This window comes from Schistocerca nitens, chromosome 4 (assembly GCF_023898315.1).
Source record: "Schistocerca nitens isolate TAMUIC-IGC-003100 chromosome 4, iqSchNite1.1, whole genome shotgun sequence".
Taxonomy (NCBI): Eukaryota; Metazoa; Arthropoda; class Insecta; order Orthoptera; family Acrididae; genus Schistocerca; species Schistocerca nitens.
In genome coordinates, this window is record NC_064617.1 from 279,213,680 (window position 1) to 279,226,025 (window position 12,346).

A 12,346-nucleotide genomic window follows, 5' to 3' on the forward strand; every position below is an offset into this window, starting at 1 on the left:
AACAGTCAAAGGGACTGAGTCTGTGATGCAATATCCACAGTCAACGTCTATCTGCAGGAGTTGTGGAAAACGGGGTGATGCAAAACTTTGTTTGATGTGTGTAAAAATAATAATTTCAAGTAGTGCAGAGAAGGTCGTCTCGTTTTTGGAATATGGGGTCAAAGGAACACGGTTCAATAGCTCAAAAAACACTAGATCAACAGTAAATGTAAGAAATCAAACCACCTAACGCAAGAAGGGCGCTGGTTTAATACACCACAGTCCAGGACAGAAAAGTATTTCAAGAGAGCACAACTCGAACTTGCAGTGGCACTACACCTGAGCCAATCATACAGAGAACAACAGTGAATGGACACTAGCCGGACAACATTAAAGAGAACCACAGCGCAAGCGCACAGCCGCTGTTCCCGTCGCACACCAGTGGGACGTCTCTCTCTCTCTCTCTCTCTCTCTCTCTCTCTCTCTCTCTCTCTCTCTCTCTCTCCCTTCTCTCTGTCTGTCTTTTGGTGCGCCACCGTGCAGTGACCCACACCAGGATAGCATCCACTTGCGTATAGCAAGACCAGTTTTCACATGAACCACGATTCCAGCCACTTACACGCTCCCGGCAAAGGACCAATGTCGGCGTGAGCGGATAGCGGATAGCGGCTATCTCAGGCCCGGTCTCCCCACCAGGCTGCCCCACGCAACTTGCCGCTCCGCCTGTGATGTCCAACCACCGTAATTGCTTTTCCTGTTGGCTTCCTTCCTCACTGGCTCGACTCTCCGAATTCCTTCAGCTCCTTTGCAGGCACCAACGAGACTGTATGATCAGCCCTGCTTACAGGATGAAAAACACCACAGACCCTACTGTCCGTAAGACAACCCCAGATGACCGCCCCTTGCCGACACAGTAATGATGACCACAGTCAAGGCCCTATTGCCCCGTCCGGCTGGCTCACTGCTCAAGCCGAGGGCCGTCCGGCTCGCGTGCTGGTCACATCAAGTCTTCGCTCGAGCCGTGGACACACCGTACTCCACCTGCGACGGCATTGTCGGGAGGCCGCAACGCTCTACTACGAAATCTAGGCTACCGCGGAGCCAACTTATTACTCGTGTGGGCCAGCAAGTGGGCGGCATTGTGCACGTGCCGTCATTCACGACACACGCTTTCCATTGCATTTTGTAAGCAGCGCTGTTAGGAATCTTGCAGTGAAACCACTTAGGTCGTGATGACACAACAGGACGAGGTGTCCAGTACTGCAGTAGTCTTCCATGGTACTGGCAAGGTGTCATCAAACTGGAAGGTAGCCACTCAATAACCTGCATCTTTCATTTTTTTATTGCGGTGGATGTCTGAATGTACACTCTAAGACAGGGCTTAACAACTGGCCGGTTTTGAGCGCGAGTACTCGCGTGTGCTCAGGCACGTGCTCGCGAGCAGCTGCAAGGTCGTTGAGTAGGGAAGGAGGGGAGGGAGGGGAAATGCGCGCACACGTTTGAATAGGGCCGCAGCGTGCCTATTGAATTCGCGCCGACTGTGTAACGTTTAAAGTACTACGATCAGCTCTTAACAGTCACTTCGCTGATTAAGAATCATGTGAAGTCGCCGTTGTGTAACCCCAAACAAGTTTTCGCAGTTCAACCCCCATTGGAAGGAATTGTATCTGTTTACTGAAAAAGATGGTGTTGCAAAATGTTTACTATGTCACAAAACGCTGAATTCTTTTACGAAATTTAATTTGCAGCGACATTATATGTCGTACCACGCGAAAGACTACGGACGTGGAAAATGTGATTGACCAGATCGTGCACAGGAAGTTATTAAACTTAAAAGGAAGCTATCCGAAGAAGATCTGGACGACGAAGAAAAATCAACTGAGGTAGCTCTCAGAGTGGGTTACAAAATTGCTTTGCTTTTAGCAAAATCCCTGCGCCCCTTAACTGATGGCGATTTAATAAAGTTTGGAAAGTGTTGAAAATATAGGGTTGTCGTGGAATTCTTTAGTTTCAGTGTCTACAGATGGTAGAGGCATACACTAAGCTAATAAAATTATGTGGCACGTGTACATTCTCCTTTATTTGTTTCATTTGACGCAGTAATAATTCGTGAGTGATATCCCTGCAGGCGGCCGCGGATTTACATTGACTGGCGGCAGCTGTTGTGTGCCCCACGTGACTCTCCCCACTCTCCGCTCTAGTCCGCTGGTCCGGTAGTGGGGATAGCGTGCTCGCGCTGCTCCGTGCTCGCGCCTTGCTGCTCACAGCTTGCTCCGCGAGCACGTATGTTGTTAAGCCCTGCTCTAAGACAAAGAGAATTGTCCAAATGGGTACAGGAATCGGTAGGAGTGATATACATTTACAGGCAAACAAATGATTATAATTTCAGAAAAACTGGATGAATTATTCAAGAGAAAGAGATTTACAATTTGAGCAAGTCATTAACACGTTGGTCCACCTCAGGCCCTTGTGCAAGTCGTTGTCCGGCTAGTTATTAATTGAAAGAGTAGTTGGATGCCTTCCTGAGGGATATCGTCCCAAATTCTGTCCCATTGGTGTGTCAGATAGTCAAAATCCCCATGCTCCAAGCGCTCTCAATTGGGCTGAGATGCGGCGACCTTGCTGGCCAAGGTACGGTTTGGCAAGCACGAAGACAAGCCCGTGTGGGAACGGGCAGTGCCTTGCTCAAATGAAAGCCAAAGATGACTTGACGTGGAGGGCAGCAAAACGGGGCATAGAATATCTTCGACGTACAGCTGTACTGTAAGGGTGGTGGGGAGTCTTGCTATGAAAAGAAATGACACCTGAGACCATCACAGCTGGCTTTCGGGCCCTGTGGTAGGCGACAGTGAGACTGATATCCCACCGCTGTCTGGAGAATCTCCAGATACGTCTTCGCCAGTCGTCGGGATTCAGCTCGGAGCGGGAGTCGTCACAGAAGACAGTTATACTCCAGTGAATGTGATTCCAGGGAGAATGTGCCAGACACCACTGCAAGCGGGCTTGTTGGTGAACATAGGTCAATGGTAGTTGGCCCAAGGGCCGCTGTGAGCTCAGTCCCGTCTCTGTGATCCGCCTATTAGTGGTCCTTGTGGGCACTGAAGCACCAGTTGCGCCTCGGACCGGTGATATTAATGAACCTCGGGCTCTGAGTTAATGTCTGACGATTGCTCGGTCCTAAGGTCTGTCGTTCTTTCGTCTTTCTTGGTCGACTCCTTCGCCGGCCGTAGTGGCCGAGCGGTTCTAGGCGCTACCGTCTGGAACCGCGCGACCGCTACGGTCGCAGGTTCGAATCCTGCCTCGGGCATGGATGTTTGTGATGTCCTTAGGTTAGTTAGATTTAAGTAGTTCTAGGGGACTGGTGACCTCAGAAGTTAAGTCCCATAGTGCTCAGAGCTGTTTGAACCGTTTTCGACTCTTCTTGACGCTTTGTTCGGCGTGATCCGTCTGTTCCTCTCAACATCGTCGGATAGTGTCATCGTTCCTGTTCAAATGTTGTTATTCCAACCTGCTCCTTTGAGCCCAGCTACACGTCTTTTCTCAAATGATGACATCTGTATATATTGTTGAAGCGCCTGTCGGAATGGAATTCTCAAATATTACGTATGCTGGTATCGACATATCCTCTGTTTACTATCCTTGTCAGCTGAGTGACGAAATTGCGCTGCAGCGTTACACATTCAGCCATCGGCCGCCAAAGTTTCCAGTTTTGCATTTTCCGTCGTGTGGTGTGCGTACTGTAAGACCTTCAGTACACACACCATCAGATTATTTGACTTGTCGCTCTAACGAAGTAGGCGAGTGTCAGCAATATGTCTCGTGATCTTATCGTGGCGTGTTTATCTTCTGCCGTTAGGTCAGACGATAGAAATGGCACTTGCACGCTTAGAATAGCAGATTGACGGTGACCAACTTTAAACAGAACTTGATTAATTTTCACACACATTTATTAAAATAATAAAAAGCATAAAATTACTTAACTAGATTCTGGATACTATTTACAATTGACAATCTGAAGTTCGTTTGGTCTTGGTACGTTAATCTTATTCTCACATATCTCTGATACTTGACAAAGTGTCTATACATTTCTCTTCATGGCTATGTACAGGAATATGATAATCTTATTAGGCGCAGACTGAAACTTGACTATAGACTGGTACAGACAAATGCAGACTGGTACAGACTAATGTAGACTAACGCAGACTGACTAATCGGAGGTTTTTTTTCTTTTCTTTATTGTGATTTTTATCACCTTACACAAGGCGGGCTGTCAGCAGCAGAGTACGCCGCTCTTCAGCCTTGAGTTGTACAATAAGTAATACATAGAGGGGGCACAGAAAATACAATCGAAACGGCGGGCAAAACAATGTAGACACTAAAAAACAAAATACATGGAGCCGTTCACGCTGGACGAGAAAACATCACTGACACTAGTTGACACGGCGCACATAACATGGATGATGGCGACGGTACACGGGAACAGTGGCGGCGTGACGGCGAACAAACACTAAACACAAACGAAGGCACACACATGAGACACTGATGGCGATGATCTCCGGCGCGCGAATGTTCACTGTGTGTGTGCGTGTCCGGGGACCTGCCAAGAGAGGAGGAGGAGGAAGGGGAGTGGGAAAGCGAGAGGGGAAAGCAGAGATGCCACGGGCAGGGGAGATAGGGGGAGGGAGGAAGGGGGAGGGGAAGCCCGGGGGAAGAGGGGTGGAGGGAGGGGACGGGGGAAAAGGAAAGAGAAGGGAAGGGAAGAGAAGGGAGGGAGGGTACCTAAAGGAAAGGACACCGGAAGTGGGGGGTGGGGCAGGGTCAAAGTTGATAGGAGGGGTAGATGGAGGGGAGGAGGTCATCATCATGGAGGGGGAGCTAACGGAAGCCACCTTGGGAGAGGGTAAGGAGGGTGGAGAGGTGGAGACCGGGTGGGACGTGGGAATACATGCGCGGCAGTGGGCGGGGGTGGGAGAGGATCGGGGAGACTAGTGGGTGAGGAGGATCGAGTTTACGGGAGGTGTACAGGATTCGTATCCTTTCAAGGAAAAGGAGGAGGTGGGGGAAGGGGATGAGATCGTACAGGATCCGCGTGGGGGAGGGGAGACGGATGCGATAGGCGAGGCGGAGAGCACGGCGTTCAAGGATTTGGAGGGATTTATAAAAGGTAGGGGGGGCGGAGATCCAAGCCAGATGGGCGTAACAAAGGATAGGGTGGATGAGGGATTTATAGGTGTGGAGGATGGTGGAGGGGTCCAGACCCCACGTACGGCTGGAGAGGAGCTTGAGGAGACTGAGTCGGGAGCGTGCCTTGGCTTGGATTGTCCGGAGGTGGGGAGTCCAGGAGAGGCGACTGTCGAGGGTGACGCCACTAATCGGAGGTCTGTACACTCGTTGTAATACCTCGCGCTTTCAGGTATCACTGCGCGAGTGTGATCCGCGAGGAGAAAAGGTTCTATGTTAGCAGCAATCTCATTATCTGCGTTACATATTAATACGCGGATCGGCGGAAGCAGAATTTGGTCTGTCTCTAAGGCAGCGCCATCTCGTAGTGTGGAGATGGACGAGCGCTGTACCTGCGCTGTTGTGCTTAGCGTGGTGCGCTCTAGTGGGAAAGTTGTGTACGCGCTGACTACGCGGAACGGAACTATGTACACAACACGTCGATACCCGTATGAATATCACTTTGTAACCAATTTGCATAACTCCTTCGTGGTGCGTTATTTCTTTTGTCTTAGAGTGTATTTTGACAGCTTAATATCTATTAACTAGGATCTCCCATTGAGCAGATGCAGCTAATAAAAGTACTGATTATTAGTCTGAAATGGCTGTTTTGCGAGCCGAGAAGTCGAACTTCGTTTCAGACATAAACCACCAGCAACAAAGTGAATTGACTTGGGCATGAACCTGTTGGTAATACTACTCGCCGTAGAGCGTTGTGGTTTGTCACAGGGGATAAACAGGCTGCAGTGCAGTAATTAAATGCTAGACAATAACAACAGATGGTTACTGGAATCATCATAACGAGGTATGGAAGATGCTATCCTATGTGTTAGACGGCAGATGTGTGGGCGATCCTCGTGGGCTTCACTCTGCTGCGGCCTTGTACAGAGAGGGCGAGTAAACTTCATATATCTGAAGAAGGTGACCATACCACCTCATCTCATGACACAGCGACTTGCTCCGTGTATATGGCCACACGGCGCTCACTCGGCTGTGTCCACTTGCGCGCAGGTTGCAAAACAGTGCACTGCATTTGCGGGGTGTAGCCGCTTGAAGAGCATTTGTTCGCCCATCAATTGCAGTCTACAGGAAAGTAGTATTAAGTAGTACGACACGAAAATTGTGAACAAATCAATGAGGATTTGCAGAAAATAAATGCGTGGTGTAATGAGCGGCAGTTATCTCTCAATATTAGTAAGTGTAACCTACTGCGTATAGCGAGGCGAGGCGAAAATCCCCATTAATGTAAGAGTACAAAATAAATGCCCACTCTTTGGAAGCGGTAAAATCCGTCAAGTTTCTGGGTGTGACTGTTCGAAATGATCTCAAATGGTATGATCAGATCCCACAAGTAACGGGCAAGGCGAACTCTAGACTGCGGTTTATTGGTAGAATCCTGAAGCGACGCAGTCCTTGAACAAAGGAAATTGCTTACAATACGTTAGTTCGTCCAGCCTTAGAGTATTGTTCGTCTGTATGGGACTCTTACCAGTTGGGTCTCATTCAAGAGATTGAGATGGTCCAAAGAAGAGCGACAAGATTCGTGACTGGTACATTTAGCCATCGCCAGAGCGTTACAAACCTCATACATAGTTTGAAGTGGGACACGCTTGCAGATAGACGACGCGCTAAACGGAAGGGGTTGCTCTGAAATCCGTTCTTCGCTGAGAATGTAGAGCATATATTATTACCACTGCCGGCCGGAGTGGCCGAGCGGTTCTAGGCCTACAATCTGGAACCGCGCGACCGCTACGGTCGCAGGTTCGAATCCTGCCTCGGACATGGATGTGTGTGATGTCCTTACGTTAGTTAGGTTTAAGTAGTTCTAAGTTCTAGAGGACTGATGACCTCAGAAGTTAAGTCCCATAGTGCTCAGAACCATTTTTTTTATTACCACCAGCTTTCAAACCGTGCAATAATCACCATTCAAAGATAAGGGAAATCAGAGATCGTACTGAGGCGTTCACACAGTCGTTTTTCCTTCGCGCGATCCGCGAGTGGAACAGAGGGGGGAAATATGACTTTGGCGCGAATTGCGCCGTCCGCCACACATCGCTTGGTGGCTAGCGGAGTATAAATATAGATGTAGATGTAGAATCTCTTTCTATTAAAACAAAGACAACCGAATTCGAAAAAAGAAATTCGTACATGTGTACGATAAAATGCAGTAGTCGAATCTCAGTCGATCCCTCTTGCACTGTCCCAGTAATCTGACGCAGTGGCCTAATTTTTTGGATTGGACTAATCCTTTAGATGGTCCGTAATATAACCAATCGTTTGTGAGATGATGAGGAATCGCACTACAGTCGCGTGCATTGAAATGATGATTATGTGCGGCGTGAGTGATACATTCCAGCAATAGTATCCTAGCGTTCTGATGGGCAGAACACAATGTGGCAGCCGACATGTCTCCACCATCCATCTAGCTGCATTAAGTTATGTGTGATACCATGAAATATGCGGCCGTTTTCTTTGTGGATGGTCATTGGAGTTACTAAGACAGTTCCGCTGGGACTGTTTCCCTTCTTTGTCAATCGTGGATCTATGTCAAAGGAGTAACTAAAGACTGACTGACGCTGCAAGATAAAGTTTCCTTTAGTTTCTGTAAATGTGTGTGAAATATTATGGGACTTAACTGCTAAGGTCATCAGTCCCTAAGCTTACACACTACTTAACCTAAAGTACCCTAAGGACAAACACACACACCCATGCCCGAGGGATGTCTCGAACCTCCGCCGGGACCAGCCGCACAGTCCATGACTGCAGCGCCCTAGACCGCTCGGATAATCCCTCGCGGCTTTTCGTTTCAAGAAAGAATGCATTACATACGTATGAATGATACGTTTTTATGAGCATACTCGCACCTACTTTGCTAGTTGTGGTACGAGGTATCCTCCGCCACGCACCGTATGGTAGATTGCGGAGTATGTATGTAGATGTAGATGTAAAAAAAAAATTAAGTATTGTATCGTTTCAAAATATAATTTAGCATCCAAACAACGTGTTAAAATATGTTTCGGAAACAGTTGATACATGGCGTTACTAAGCAAAGATTACAAAATAAAACAATCGATGTCTCAGTTTACAGAATAGAAAAAATACATATATAGGCCAGCTTAATTTGTTACCTCGTACTTCCACTTCAGTGAAATCATATTCTGGACGCCTGAAGCGTTGGACGTGTCGTGACCCTGTTTCGCTCCGGAGCAACACACCGACTTTTTGGGCCACCGGGTCTTGGAAAACAGTCCACGGTGTGGGCATTAAGAGATGAGCTGCAGTGCTGATAAAATCAGAGGCATTCTTTGTATACTAAGCAGGAAGGAGACGGATGCGACACAGGCAGGCAGATTCATCTCGGCAGCATCACGTAGGCGGTGACCTGCTTACCCGAGTGGCTTCGCCGCCTGCTTTGTAAAGCGGCGGGACGAAGCAATTCATACACGGCAGCTCACGATGCGACTTGGAACTCTTTTCTGTGCTTCATCGTACTTCTGGTCTGACGCGTATACCATGCACAGACTGGTGTGGCACCAAGGTAAGGAGTATTCTGAACGTACAGGCCATCTTCCTACAGCCATGCTTTGTTTACTAGACGAGCGAGCGTTTTTGCAGCAGTATAGTTGTGAAAATAACAAACTTTCTGAATGTAGCACGTTCCCTGAGCACAAAATCAGACTCCAGGTGTGAACAGTAAGTCCCCATCTTGCTGTGGGCAGCATCTGATCCCTGTGAGCAATGAATTTTCATTGTCTAACTTTTCTCTCTTATCAGGGATCTTCTGTCTATGATTCAACTACGTGTAAGTGATTAAAAAATCAAAACTTTACTTATGAGAAACATTCTTGAAAGTGACTTTTAAACTTCTTGTTTTCTTACAGTCTTCCTGAAAAATGTGACGGGGTGGTCTCAGACTTAAGATTAAGTTCCTATACTGGCGTTCTCTTACTGTAACGGAGTTTTTCGTGAGGTTTTTTTACAATGAGACGCTATGGACTACGTTTATTTCTACTTTCTCCTTTCTTTTCTTTCACATTTCTCGATGTTTATCTCTTCTTTCTTCTACCCAGGCGGCTCCAATCTACTTCCTGTGTTTTTCGTGGAAACCTTTGAAGTCCTGCAATTCCTCAATACCTTGTGGAGCAATTAGGAGTTCCTTCATGTCCCGTCCAACTTCCTTGCACCAAATGATCGATTTTTAATTTACGACGTAAAAATACCTGTTTATTAGTAGCATCTTTTTTATTTATTCAGTACTTTATATGCTATCTGATATGTAAATTCGTGTATCTATAAGGGTTTTACACACATATTTTTTACGTATGGTTGCTATGGCCAGAGGGATCAATATCTGTGTAAAGTAAGAGGAACGGACAGTTGAAGGGAAGCAGAAAGAGGAAAACAAAAAGAGGATTGATATGAGAGTTTATGGATATCGTGTGTATAAAAATGAGTATTTGAAAGACTCAAGGACAAACAGTGAAAATGTTTTACAAAGATGGAGTAAACAACGCATGACTCAAAGCGATTAAAGTTGTTATGTTTCTGCAACCGTTTTATGACCACACACGGACTGGTGTGAGCTGTAAAGAAGAAAGAAAATGACTTTTTATTCAATTACGGTACGGAGTAATTAATTACTACACATTAATTCTGTGAGGCCATAACATGTCTGATTACTTTAAGTTTCTTTCCTGTTTTATAAATGATAATGTTCCCACAATAAAATATCGGATGTTGCAATCAAATACGACTGAAAATCGGCGATTGTGAGTTAACTGAAATATTAGTTCCATCCGGATATTTCTTCAAATACAGCTCCGAAATCATTTATTCTTCTCAGAAAGTTTGTTCATGTCAAGCCAATTTGTGACCTAAAAGCGTCAATTATTATTTTGTTGTGTATGCGCATAAAAAAAGGAATGGGGGTGGCGGGGAGGGGGGGGGGGGCGGAGGACACGCCATCTTAGCAAAATCAGCCAAGCCAGAGACTGCAAAATCAGTCGCCATACTGATGCTTCAAAATGTAGGGGAGGCCTCTTACCCTTCACCTAATATTGGTAATATTATTGGCGTCAACATTGGTCAATATCTACGGGACAGCACCTACACACTGGTGCCAACATCCAGCTGATTTCCCATAGAGTCAACGTAAACATGTCTGACGTACAGATCGCGGCCGGTGCATTTGCAGATTTGAGTGCGAATAATTGTATTTTGCCACTGCAAAACTAAAACAAGAAAACATGGAGAGCTATAGCACTTTAGATCATTTGAAATCAGTAAGTCTTAAATAAAGTATAAGATCATTGGCATACCAAATACACAATGTGATCAAAAGTATCCGGACACAGCCCAAAAACATATGTTTCTCATATTAGGTGCATTGGCCTGCCAGGTACTCCACATCAGCGACCTCAGTAGCCATTAGACATCGACATCGTGAGAGAGCAGAATGGGGCGCTCCGCGGAACTCACGGAGTTCGGCCGTGGTCGGGTGATTGAGTGTCACTTGTGTCATACGTCTGTACGCGAGATTTCCACACTCCTAAATATCCCTAGGTCCACTGTTTCCGATGTGATACTGAAGTGGAAACGTGAACGGACACGTACAGCACAAAAGCGTACAGGCCGATATCGTCTGTTGACTGACAGAGGCCACCAACACTTGAAGAGGGTCGTAATGCGTAATGGGCAGACATCTATTCAGACCATCACACAGGAACTCCAAACTGCATCAGGATCCACTGCAAGTACTATAACAGTTGGGCGAGAGGTGAGAAAACTTAGATTTCATGATCGAGCGGATGCTCGTAAGCCACACATCACGCCAGTAAATGCCAAACGACGCCTCGCTTGGTGTAATAAACGTAAACATTGGACGACTGAACAGTGGAAAAACGTTGTGTGGAGTGAAGAATCATGTCACACAACGTGGCGATCCGATGGCAGGGTGTGGGTATGGCGAATTCCTGGTGAACGTCATCTGCCAGCGTGTGTAGTGCCAACAGTAAAATTCGAGGGCAGTGATGTTATGGTGTGGTCGAGTTTTTCGTGGAGGGGGCTTGCACCTCTTGTTGTTTTGTATGGCACTACCGCATCACAGGCCTGCGTTGATGTTTTAAGCACTTTCTTGCTTCCCACTGTTGAAGAACAATTCGGGGATGGCGATTGCATTTTTCAATACGATCGAGCACCTGTTCATAATGCACGGCCTCTAGTGCAGTGGTTAAACGACATTAACATCCCTGTAATGGACTGACCTGCACAGAGTCCTGACGTGAATCCTATAGAACACCTTTGGGATGTTTTGGAAGGCTGACTTCGTTCCAGGCCTCACCAACCGACAATGATACCTCTCCTCAGTGCAGCACTCCATGAAGAATGGGCTGCCATTCGGCAATAAACCTTCCAGCATCTGACTGAACGTATGCCTGCGAGAGAGGAAGCTGTCATCAAGGCTAAGGGTGGACCAACACCATACTGAATTCCAGCATTATCGATGGAGGGCGCCACGAACTTATAGGTCATTTTCAGCCGGGTGTCAGGATACTTTTGATCACATGATGTACTTCAATACACTTCATCAGTTGATACCCCTGAACTAAATGTATCTTTGGTCCGCCTCTGGTAAAGGCAATAAGTTGACATTAAAGACTTTTCTAAAATCCGGTTATGCTACAAATCATACTGAATTTTTGTTGGCTGTGTCGCTAAGCATCCGCAGCGGCATTGCGATTTTTGTGGTTCCTTGTACCTGGATTCCACAAACATACTTCTTTTTAGCAAAGTTGCGAAAATTCAAGAACTTACATGTTTAGCCACTGTTCCTGAGAAGTTGTGATTTCAGAAATCCAACCTGGAAGTAAAAACGACAAATAAACAAACTCAGATTTCGACACAACAAACAAAACACAAACTGTTGACCCCAAAGTGTGGTCGACGTACAATATTGCTATCGGCTCCAACGCACTGTCGTACCGACACTGGGGCTAGTGTTGTTTCCAATGCTATTTGACCGACCCACACATTGGACACACTATTAACGCCAGCGATTGTCGCAGTGTGTGAACACTGCCTTACATGTGTCTTTGGGCATAGAGAAACACTGACACAAAAGTGAACAAAGCAAACAGTCACGTATGTA